The sequence below is a fragment of the Gallus gallus genome, chromosome 6, assembly GCF_016699485.2.
Source record: "Gallus gallus isolate bGalGal1 chromosome 6, bGalGal1.mat.broiler.GRCg7b, whole genome shotgun sequence".
NCBI classification, from domain to species: Eukaryota; Metazoa; Chordata; class Aves; order Galliformes; family Phasianidae; genus Gallus; species Gallus gallus.
In genome coordinates, this window is record NC_052537.1 from 15,807,339 (window position 1) to 15,819,652 (window position 12,314).

Consider the following 12,314-nt stretch of genomic DNA (forward strand, 5'->3'; position numbering starts at 1 on the left):
CAGTACCAAAAACCAAAGTCAAAATAGTTTCATAGTTTCCCTCACATACTCATAGCTCCTGGGTTTAAACGAGTAGCAGTGTGTCACATATTGAATTGATGACACCTTGTCCTCACCTCCACTATTTTCTTTACCAGTATATGCCACAGTATTTCTACAACATGGCAGACCATCTCTACTTGACATACAAATCTGTGCTCTGTTGCTGTTTTGGGAAGAGACAAATGTTTTTGTTTTTTTTTTTTGGGGGGGGGGGGGGGGGGGGGGGAGTGTATTCTTAAAAATCATCTCAGAGGGGAAAGGGACTTTTTCTGAAAGTTGTCAGTTTGAGCAGGATAGCATCAAGTGATACCACTAATACTATCGGTGAGAGAGGACATACTAACTACCCACAGCACTTTTCACTTCTAACTTTAAAGTAATACATATACTGATAAATGAGAATTAGTTACAATTCTCACCAGTAAGAGATCATAATTCTATAGTCTGTCCTATCACTATAGATTTAACATACTTGTATTTACTAGAAAGCAGTACTGATCTAAAAAAATACAACAATGAAAAAAAGCTAGTTGTTTAATCACTCAGACATCAATAATGATAGCAATAGGAAAGTGGCCTGGATCTATGCGAATTAAACTGTTCAGTTTGCAGTGTCTTGTGAAATTCAACTTCTGCTTGAGATTTAATATAGGTAATTTTAAAGAATTTTTTTTAACTGAAATCTAGTACAAGTTTCATTTTGGCAATCATGCCATTCTCTTTTTCTTTGATAGAACAGAGCTTTAGCCATTTCAGAAATGCTTGCTCCAATAAATTATTTATAAAACATCACATACAATTCATATAATGAAACAAATCCAGGACCACAATCTCATTTGTCATTCCAAGATTTTTTTCTTTTTACTCTAGGAGAGACACATCCATTAGCCAACATTCATGTACTTCCCTATTTCAATCCCCTTTCCCCACCACCTTTTCTTTTTTGTTTTTTCCTTTTTGAACTGAAGGTAAAATAAAGGACAAAGGTTGTTCACAGTTCAGGGCTACAGAGACTGATGTTCCCACATCAAACCTAATAATAGAGAGCTTGCAAACCCTATCACTTCACACATAGGTTTTCAAGAAACTTAAAGGCTCCAGTATGTATTTAGGAGTCATTTACATTAATAACTGTGATTATTCTTGGGTCTGATCTCCAAACTACTGACAATGGAATACACATGCTACTGGCAGCAAGTACATAAAACCTCATTCTATGTTGTTTTAACTTGCATAATTAAAGCAGAATTACACTGGTAGTATTCTTGCTGTATCACAACTGGCTCGATTAGGATAAAATAATTTCTGTCAGCATATAATCCAAAGAAACTCTTCTCGTACCTGTATCATTTTTTCCAGTCTAATCTTTAGTCATCTAAAAGATAGTCATCAAGTACCATTATCCACTGAAAAATAATTGTTAGCCAACATAAAGGTTAATTCCATTTCATCTCTTACAGAAACTAGCCTGGCCAGTTACTCAATGACACAGCAGACATAAGGCAACCCACATGCAAGTACTGACACAGCACTGTCTAGTCCAGGAACCCTGAGCATCCCTGACAAGTGCAGCTGGGAGCCCAAGATATCCTTGATGGGCACAGAACAAAGAAATGGTGAAACAAACAGATGATCTGGGATACTGATGGCCCAGGACAGTGCTCCCACAGAGCAAGGCCTGCTCATGCCAGCTAGTCCGCTCCTGGGAGCAGTCTGGGGAGTGCTACTCTTCAAAACACACAGACAGGTACGCACATAAGTAAATAATCACGTGTATATACTTGCTTTACCAGCAGTCATTTGTAGTATTTGGCAACGAAGAAACTCAAGAAACAAAAGCCTTCGCGTCCTTGGTATTACAGAATCCCACAAACCCACTGTTGCAATCTTCACACACCCATGGGTCAGGTAACCCTTAAAGGCGGCCATGACATTAATTGGCATCACAAGTGGCTATCTGTAAAACACACGGCTCACATAGGCTTAGGAGAAAGAAGGCTGCAGAGCAGTGCCAAGGGCAAGAGGGCAAGGGATGAGGTCAGGCAGCGGGCTGACAATGCTTGGGGCCTGAGAGGCCTTGCAACCATAGCTTTACAAGTGGCAGGAAACTTCCAAAAACAAAGCAAATGAAGGCCAGGGAGTCCTTGCGGGGCCCTTCACGAGGCACTATTTTAAAATACATCACAGCCATCATTCTGAGAAGCAAACAAGCTTTCCCATTGTGTACAATTAACCCTCGGTTAAAATTCTGCTGGATTTCAGTTACCTTATGCCAGAATAAGTTGGTTTCAAAAGTCTGGTCCAAAATAACTTTTTTTTTTTTTCCTATTCTAGTTTCTCTACTGGTGGAACTTGTTTGTTCTTCTGATTACATTTATAATTCCCATGGAAGTTTTAAAGCATTCAGCATTCAAATGTTCTGCTGCCCCAGAAGTCACATCTTAAGTCCTGGAACGTCTTATTTTTGAGTATGGGAAATTACCCATAGCTAGAATCCCATTGAAAGCAAAGAAATTATTCCTTGCATTGCTATTGCACTCTGAAGATATAAACAGATTGTCTGAAAACTGCCAGGCATTAGCTGTGTACACACAATTATGGTTTTAAGTCCTACTCCCATTAAAGGTTACACATATTAAGAGAACTGAGAAGTTTCACAAACGCTTCTAAGAAATTAAAGTTCAACCAATAATTCAAAAAAAGTCAGATGTTCATTCACATTTGCTACTGTATCTCACAACACCTTTTCAGAAAGCCCTCAACATGAAACCCCAATTTCAGGTCTCCATTATCTCATGGATAGAAACAGGCATGTAACTGCAACAGTGATACAAGAATTCAGAGTTGAAAGCACATCCCTGACCTTCCACTCGTGTACCCACATGGAGCAACTGGCATATGACTGGTGAAGAAGATCGGGAGCACACACAACTGTCATTCACATCACGTTTTCATTAGAAATTTTCATTAGACATCTTGAAAACCGGAAAGCTGACTTTTGCCCAGCGCTCCTGATAGTACATACAAATTGAGCTGCTTCTACAGGTGGCTGCAAGGAGAGAAGCACACCTCCCCCACTTCTCAGATCTCTGCTTCAGCCTCTAAGAAAGCTATAGCTCTTAAACAGGCAAGAACTCTACTTGAACGCACAAGTTACTTTACAAACCTAAGATTAAATTATACATAGAACACGTGTGCACAACACACACTACGTTACTGCTAGCTTCTTTGTTGTTCTTCAGCTAACAATTCTGTGTATTAGCCTTATAGATACTTTTTTTTTCTTTCTTTTTTTAAAGCCAGGAAGTGTAAAACCCCAGAACTCACCTGCTTCTTCCCACCCTAAAAAATATGAACAATCTATTATTGGATTTTTTTTTTCCTCCCAGAGTCCCAGTCATCTTAATTAACTTACTATAAACTAAATTGCATTCATCTTCTGGTTACAACATATATATTGAAAAATAATTTAAAGTCACTTGGTTGTAAAGCCGACACCCAAAACACAGGATACACCTCCTGGAGAAAGGTGCACAGAAGTACAGATAAATGTCCCAGTTCTCCAGAGAACTTTTAACAGAATCAATTTAAAGCCTCTGTGCTTGCAGAGGAAAGGCTTTCAACCCATAATCCTAGTTTAATAGACATGCAAGACTACTGTTGGCAATCTAAAAACACTTTTGGTATGTACAGACCCTACTATAATTTCAATAGTCACAGAACCCAGATACTTTACATAGGGCAGTAGTACAGCAGAGAGAAAGGTCTTGCCTTACAAATGGGAAAGAACTTATTTCACACGGGGGTCTTTCTGCTTTTGTTCTGAACCTATGGCAGAATAATTGAAATTCAAAAGAGACTTGTAAATTACTTTATATAGAAAACTACACAAAAGTAACGCAGATCCATTTTCTTACAACTGAAATTTAAAAAATGGTATCTCCAGACTCATCTCACAGGATATTTAAATATCACTCAAAAAATACAAATTGAAAAATAAACAAATGCTCCACAACCTATTTTTTTTTTCCTTCTCCAACTTCAAACTTCATCCTTTCTGTTCCCTTAATTGTATACACCAAAACCAACCTACACAGCTTCTACTTCTGTTTCTTGCTAAAAGCTTTTCAGACTTTTCTGGGGAGACTTTTGGGGTTTTGCTTTATTTTTTCTTACTTCTTTAATTTGTCATACAGAATATCCTCAAGTATACCAACAACTGACTTGTTTCCCTTCATGTACTTTCTGACAGAGCCCACTGACTCCCTCAACAAAATCACTCTTGCAAATCCAGCCATGCAGATTATAGAGTTGCATTACACCTTGCAGAGCAATCATTAGTCAGAGCACTGGGCCATATTCCAGGTGATATCTTTACTTTTTTATGCAGCTTAAGTTCTTCCTTCAAAGTTAGAAGAGATTTAGCTCTTTACCCTCCTGCAAAACTCAATCCTTTAAATCCAGTCTAGGTTCCTTAAGATCAACACACATTACCATTATTTCTTGTATACTCCAGCTCTGCCACAAAAAGGATACATTTAAGCCTTAAAACATTGATCTATCATGATTTTCACCTTCTACACCATCAACCACAATGCCATAATATGTCTGATGAAAAATAGTTAAATCAGATATCATCCACATGATCATTATGCAACCCCCCAAGGAATCTCACCTTTAAATCCACCTTGAGGTATTAAATCAGAGGTAACTTAATAATGGGTAAGTACCCAGCTTGCTAAAACCCTGCTTATTACTTGCTTCTTCATATGCCTACAAGATTTCCAGCCTTTTTGTCATGGAATCCATTGCTGTACATGTTTGTTCTGTTAGTTTGATATTTGTTTTGAGGGATTTGTTTTTGGTCACAAATACATACAGTTGTTAGAAGGGGATTGTATTATTCCCTAACTCCAAACTACCTCTTAACACAGTGCAACTGAGATGAATCGTTACAGAGGTAACCACAAGCAGGTAAGCAGTGTTGTGGTTCATAACCCTGACCCAAAAGGAATGCCAATTCTGACAACTCACTGGTGAAAGTATTGCTTTTAGATAGATTAAAAAAACTCCAGCATGAAAAGCATACATTTGGTTGGCATAAAACTATGTTTACTTAGGTGTTTGTATATATGTACATTTTTACTCATAACTTATTACCGAAGTCATCCTACATAAATGTGTCAAATATGTTTGCATTGTGAGATGGGGTAATTATTAATTATCTTCATGCTAATTACTCAGGGAAAATATTTAATTGCATATTAAGTTGCTCATATGCATATATTATTTAGTTTACTCTTTGGGATAGTTCACTGTCAGCACTATCCAAATCTGAGTAACATTACACCGAATGCAGAAGCCGGGGCTTCTCATGATTGGGATGCTCTGAAATGCAGGCTGTTTTTTGTTGTTTGTTTTGTTAAGAAAAGGATTTTGTTATAACTTATCTAGAATTTTACATTCTTTCTGACAAAACACTTATTTTAAGGACATAATACAAATAACATCACTCAAGACAGTCACCTTTCCTCATAGAGTCCCTGGTATTAAAAGGGACCATGACTATTAAAATTTACCATGACTAACACCCTATATTCCTATGGGCAACAATGAACAGCAACATGCCACCAACCTTGCCATTGCCACATCACTGGTTTTTATTTGCTGAAAAGAATGGTGCTAAAATGCTGCTCAACCAGGTGAGCTATGGAGAATACAAATCTACTTGTTATTTATTTAAAAATAAGCTCATTCCTGGTCTCCTTTCTGAAAAGGGTAAAAGCTGGTCAAATAACTGAATTAAATGAGAACAGCTTATTTTTTCCACCACAGGAACCAAATTCTATTCCTGGGAGGAGAAATGCAATTTATTCAAAACAGCCAAAACTTTCAAGTTACTCAGAGACTTCTACATTCACGACTCAGTGTCACTGAAAGTCTGCTAGATCTGTAAAGTACATACAGTGCATTTTATGCAAGAGCAAAGAGAATAGCAGTTTTTCACTTGATTAGCTGCTGAAACCCTTGGCAGAGGGATAATAAAAATGAACAAGTAAAGGCATCCTACATCCCAAAGAGTTATTTAAGGGGCTGGCATTCCAAATAAAATAAAGCAGGTTACTCTACTGGTACCTGCTTCTTTATGTGTATAGGAAATGTGCAGTATGGAAGACCACCTCCCCTCACCCCAAATTAAAACAATCTTACAATTACAAAAAAAAAATTCATGTATTTATAATATGAGTTATCTCCATGCGAATACAATGAAATACCACTCTGTAAACTGGAACTAAAAAATATCCAGCCCTGATATGTGAACTAGAACACAAATAGCTCAGAACAAAACCAATATTTCACAGGAGACCAAACTTTTCCTAGAAAGGTTTCGAAGTGTGCCTGTTAAATAAAATTATATAAAAGCCTCTTTAAGGGAACAAATTTGAGACTTTGCTTCAACCATTATATTTAAGCAAAGGGATAGGTGGATAAAAAAAGAAAAGATAGCAGTAATTTGAATTGCATGACTCTTGGAAATGAACCAGTCAGTCTCTCAAACCCTGGTTTTCATCTACCTACTGCATAGTACCAAGCAAAAGCCATGAAGTCCAAAAGGCATCCTTCATCCTACCAACAACATTCATGTTCCACCCTACTAAGGGAATGCGTGTGAGCTGTAGCATCAAAATGAGTACAGCAGAAATAAAAGAAAAAACAACACAGCAAAGCAGCCAATAACAACCTTGCTATAGTTTTGCAAGGGATTTTTAAGCCATCCTTCAATAAGGTTATATACGCCATCAACAACAGCAACTGATGACCTACAGATGATGGCAAGAAACACTCCATCAAATAGCTTAACTGAAGGAAAGAACATAAAAAGCCTATCAGGTCAATCTAACAATACTGTTGGTGCTGGCCCAGTTTTGAAAAGGAAGTCTTGCAGCATTCAGAAGCTAAGCAACTCCCTCCGACACCAAGAGGATTACTTAAGCATAACAAGGAGCCATTGCTATTAATAGAATTAAGTGGTGGAATAACCTGCACCTACAACCTCATTCACAGTTGAGAGACACTGCCCACTACAACAAAGAGGCCTTTCCTATCATACTTTACCTCCAATGCAAATTCTCTTATATAGCTCAACACTTTGATTTAATTTCACAAGTGCAGAGCACAGCTGGGACAAGAGCATACAGACACACAATAAGACATACTGTGGGAATCCACTGTATGAGTGGATCTTCTAGATTTCCCCTCGCCTCTTACTTCACACAGAGGAAATGTGCTGTCCCAATGGAAAGAGAAGCAGCAGCATGAAGAAAACAACCCTGCCTAGATCACCAAGCATCCTGCACAACTGGATTAACCTGTAAGGCCAAGGAGGTCAATTTTTTTTTTTACTTCATGTACTCCCTGTTGAGATCTTTTAGCACTTGAAGATCAATTTTAAAAATATCTGATCTATACAGACTCTCTATGCACTCCAGGCTCCTTTATAAGTCAGTGTGAGAAAAATATTTCCCTTAACCACTCAGAACAAGGAGATAGTGAATCCCAAGGCACAAGGAAGAAGACGAGTCCATTTCTAAGTATAAAGGTTGTTTTATGCCTCTTGTCCTTCAGTGGCTTAATTTGCTTGTTTTTAATATAATCTATTTATACTAAATGCTTACAGTAGGCTCCCTAAGCACAAAGGCGGTGGCCCTCAAATGAGCAAAAACTGAAATTACACGTGGTGTTCTTCAACAGCAAAGCTAATTTAAATTAAGTATTATTTAGGATGAACACAGCATCTCCCTCAGTTCTGCAAAAGCAAGCATTTGTGAGACATCAGTTAAATGACACAAAAGTGATGCAGGATTTTTTAAGAGAGTAGAAAAGTTTTTGAACACTACTGGTCTAAAATACAGACCACTTAATTTTTACAGACCACATCACTACATAAAGAATTGCAGAACATATCTTGCTTCTCCTCTTCAATTTGATGCTTAGAATGTAACCCAAAAGCCTTCATCGCTCACAGAAGTCTTGCAAACCAAGTCAACACCTGCAAGATCTGACATCCGCATGTTAATATATCTAGTACAGTTAAACTATGTTCAACAGATAAAGTTTTAAAGATAAGTTAAACAGATTTCTTGAAAGACAAGGAGAAAAAAGGTAAAACTGGAGTATAAGTTAGGGATAATGTCTTTCCCAGACTTAAAATCCTGGATGAGATATTGATGCTGCTGCAGTCTGAGAATTGTGCCACTGATGCCAATGTACTTTGGATACAACATATAGTTTCCCCATTTTTTTTTTTTAAGCTTCATGTAAAAACTTTTTGAACATGCCATTTAAGAGCTGCTCAGCTTTAAGCAAACAAGTATAAATTACTAAGAAATAAGACACACTTGCAGTCAAGGCTAGTTTCTTCTAAAGTTTATTTGAACCTGAATGCAAGGTTCGCACTAATTGACCAATAAAAAAAGTATACTTCACCTCTCAAATATAAATCAGGTAACGTATATAGCAGTTAATAGAAAGCATTCTGAAGTACTTGATCTGAGTGCCTACTACCAGTGCCAAATAAATAAAAAGTATGATCTAGTTATTCCACACACACCAAAATCATTTTATGATAGGCTAATTAATCATGAACATAACTTTTCAGACATTATGTAATTTCACACAGACTTGCTTGTAGCTCCTGCCAAAGAAAACAAGAATTTGTATGAGAAATAAATCTATACTTGAAGAGAGATGACAGTGACAAAACACGATGAGATGAAGATAAAGAAGAGGGGGAGGATGGGGAAAAGTACTAATATCGCACATATAAAAATAATTTTATTACTCAAAGCACAGCAAATCTTAAACTTTAAAAGCCAGAATACATGAATCAAGTAAACCTGGCAAATGAACCCAGCAACTGAAAATAACTTCTCATTCTAATTTCTCATATTTCTTAATGACAGACTGCTTAAATGATGTTTGACAGAAGCAGAACTTCAGAAACACATACCTGGATCACAAAACTTATTCACTGACATTCCTATTTGAGGTTACAATAAGAACAGTGACTTATTTCTTATCCGGGATGGATCTAGTACTAATTACATCACATATGAACCACATACCTTAGCACAATAGTCTCAGATTTTACATTTCTAACTTGCCAAAGAGTTGATATATAATTAATTCAAATTAGCAGTTCAAAACATATTCTAAGAAATGCAGATATGAAGACAAAAAATTCTTTCCCAGCAGCATATATATATATATATATATTTTTTTAATCCTCCCTGCAGACCTCTCTGATACTGCAGTCAAACCCAAAATGGCCAATGTGCTCTAATAAGCGATGACCAGAAAGATAGCCAGAAGAACTGATTTGGGGACAGGGATGAATCGAACTGATACTCCAGAAGTCTTCATTTCAACACCCACAAGGCTTTATAGCAGCTACTTAAGTCCCAACACAGACAGACAAGCATGTGGCTCTGCAGTATGACACACAAAAAAAAAATACAAATCAGTGAAACAGCTATTTATACAGTGGGCAGTTCACTTTCGTCCACTACAGCTGGGTGCAGCAGGACGGAGGTCTCAGTTGTTCAAGACATCTGCAAAAGTTCTACATTTTCCCCAATCATGCATTCTGCCTCTTTTAATAGGCAGTCCCGGAGCTGCTGGGGGGGGGGACAAATACTTGCACACATCTTCCTGGATCCTCCTGTGTTGCAGCTAGAGTTCCACAGTTTGTTCCTCATGAGAGCTGAGAGCAGGCAAAAAGGAGCAGTACTTCTCTATCACAACAAATAATCTTTTTCTCAGACACATCACAAACTTCTACTGCCCAATCAGTACAGATCTCAGTTAATTTAGGTAGATTTTGTTTAGCAAGAACCACAGTGTGCACGCTAAGGAACACAGTAGTGCATCCCAAAGATTTTCCTCACAGGACAAGTTGAGAGTGGTATACAGATGGGCTTAAGAAGTCCATTCCTCTTAAAGGAATTTAAAAATTTCATTACACATGAGAAAATACATTTGCTCTTTTAAGAAATCTATAGGACAACTTATACTTGCTTCTGTTTGGCAAAATTAATGAGCTTATAGTAATTAACAGAGGTTTAGTACCATTATTAAGTACCTGGGGACAGCAGTTCCTCCTTTCTTTCTACTAGAAAAGTTCATGGGTGAGAGTTCTACTGCTACTCATCACTGAACACAGCTCTCCTCATCTCTCTTCCCTCCTGTCCAGCAAAGAATCAATACATTTAAAATGTACTCAAGAATACCACCACTGCAGTCTCTCTAGCTTCCATTTTCTTAGCAGAAGCCATAGGCCCTTCTGCTTTCCTGATGACAGTTAAAATAAAACCTAGCACACCAACAAAACTCACCTTGCCCTTATCCTTGAAAGAGTTGAGTATTTCCACTGCCAGAGAACATGGCTCTGAAAAGGTCTCTTCAAATCCTTTATCAATGACAGCCCATGCACAACCAGCACAGATTTATGTAACCTTTAATCATATTACTGTAATTTATTAAGTCTGTATTCATATGAACACAAGAGGTTTGACAGTTACTCAGTGGAAAAAGTAAAGTTTATTGCTCAAGGTAAACTAAAGAGTGAGTGATGAGAACTAATAGCTTTGTTATATACTAAACCCCAAACATACCCCTTGCCACATTAAAAACAGGGAAGCAAGGAACGAGGGCGTTCTAACAGCTACCACAAGTCACTGACAGTGAAAACAGCAGCTAAAAGCCACATCTGCTGCTAATACTATGATCCTGGATGCATTCCCTACCATCATCTTTCTCCCCAAAAGCTCAATTGCAAGGTCTTCTATGCCTCTGAAATATGAAGTGTTGTCTTATGAATGAAACAGAAAAGGAAGAATGGGTAAGGCTAGGTGTGTTTTCTTAAGTCATTTCAGGTTTGAAAAATATGGATTTTAAATAATAAAACTTTCGATTTCTTCTTCCACATCACTATCCCTTCAAATTAAAATTAAGTCAATGATGAAATAAACACTACTCCTTCACAAGAACTACAGATAATATCCATGGATCCAGGAGGAAGTAAAGTTTGTTCACCTGGCATAAATTCCTACTTGCTATTTTTTTTTGCATCTTGAGGAAGACAGCTAAAGGATAAAATACTTTGCAAAACAGTCTGCTTTCTTTTCTGTGTTTGAAGACTTCTTCCTGCTCAGCAGCCCGTAATCATAGCTAACTGGGCCATACAGTCACTATTCCAGCACTGCTTCCTAAGAAAACAAAAATAAATTCAATCCACCTTGCTCATTGGATTTAGAGAATCTCCTGGCAATCATCTCTACAGCACCACCACTACTTGGGATGGAAAGCATGGGGTGGAAATAGAATGGAATAGCATAGTAACCATTTTAGGCAAAAGGTATTCCCCATAAATCCTCCAGAAACCATTACCTGCACTCTGGCTTTTTGCCAGAGAACCCCTGTTGTATCATCTATCCCTCCAAGCCCTTCTGGGGGTTTTCTCCCATACGTAATGTGAACTATGGTCTGATTTCTCAGTGATGCTGTGTGTAGATAGGAGTTGGACTCAGTGATCCCTGTTGGTCCCTTTCAATTCAGGATATTCTCAAAATCCTGCAGAGTATCCAGAGGATGAGAAAAAAAGTCACGATAAAAAAAAAGTGATGTCGAAATATTCAATCTGGGAAGAGAATCATACGCAACCTAACAGCAAACAGACCAATGGTGCCACTTGACAGAGTTGGAGATGATGTCAGAGCCATGGCTGCAACTTCTGCTTACACAGGAGCATAATTTTATTACTGTAATTATTAATTCCACATTCTCCCAGCTAACTTAATTTCTAGTACTATACCTAACAATGTAGCAGGACTTCTTTTGTTATTCCTTACACACAGTAGAGAAGTGACAGTAGAAGGCATGTTTGATGCTTATAAAAAGCATCCCCATTTGGAAAAAGTCTTACTCAGAGCATATTACCTCCTGAGGGAGATAAATACACGTAAAGAGGTAAAATAGGTGTTATCAGTAATTAGCCATCATTGCCTTTTGTTTCTTTACTGATCATACCTGAAAGGCACACTGGTCAGGAACTATGCAAATCTAATAGCAAAAATATGTTTTCATATTAAATTGTATGATTAAGGAGAGGTTTGATGGGAGGGAAGGGGGGCACTTGCCTAATTAAAAAAACATATAACCTTTGTACAACACAAAGATACATGATTTGAAATGTGAAAATACAGGACAAAGTT

The 12,314-nt window shown here is 37.6% G+C and overlaps 1 protein-coding gene across 7 annotated transcripts in view; it reads right to left on the bottom strand.

Moving 5' to 3' along the window:
- Positions 1-12,314, bottom strand: part of KAT6B (lysine acetyltransferase 6B) — a 95,438-nt gene that overhangs the window by 48,007 nt on the left and 35,117 nt on the right. The gene's annotated exons all lie outside the window — the stretch shown is intronic.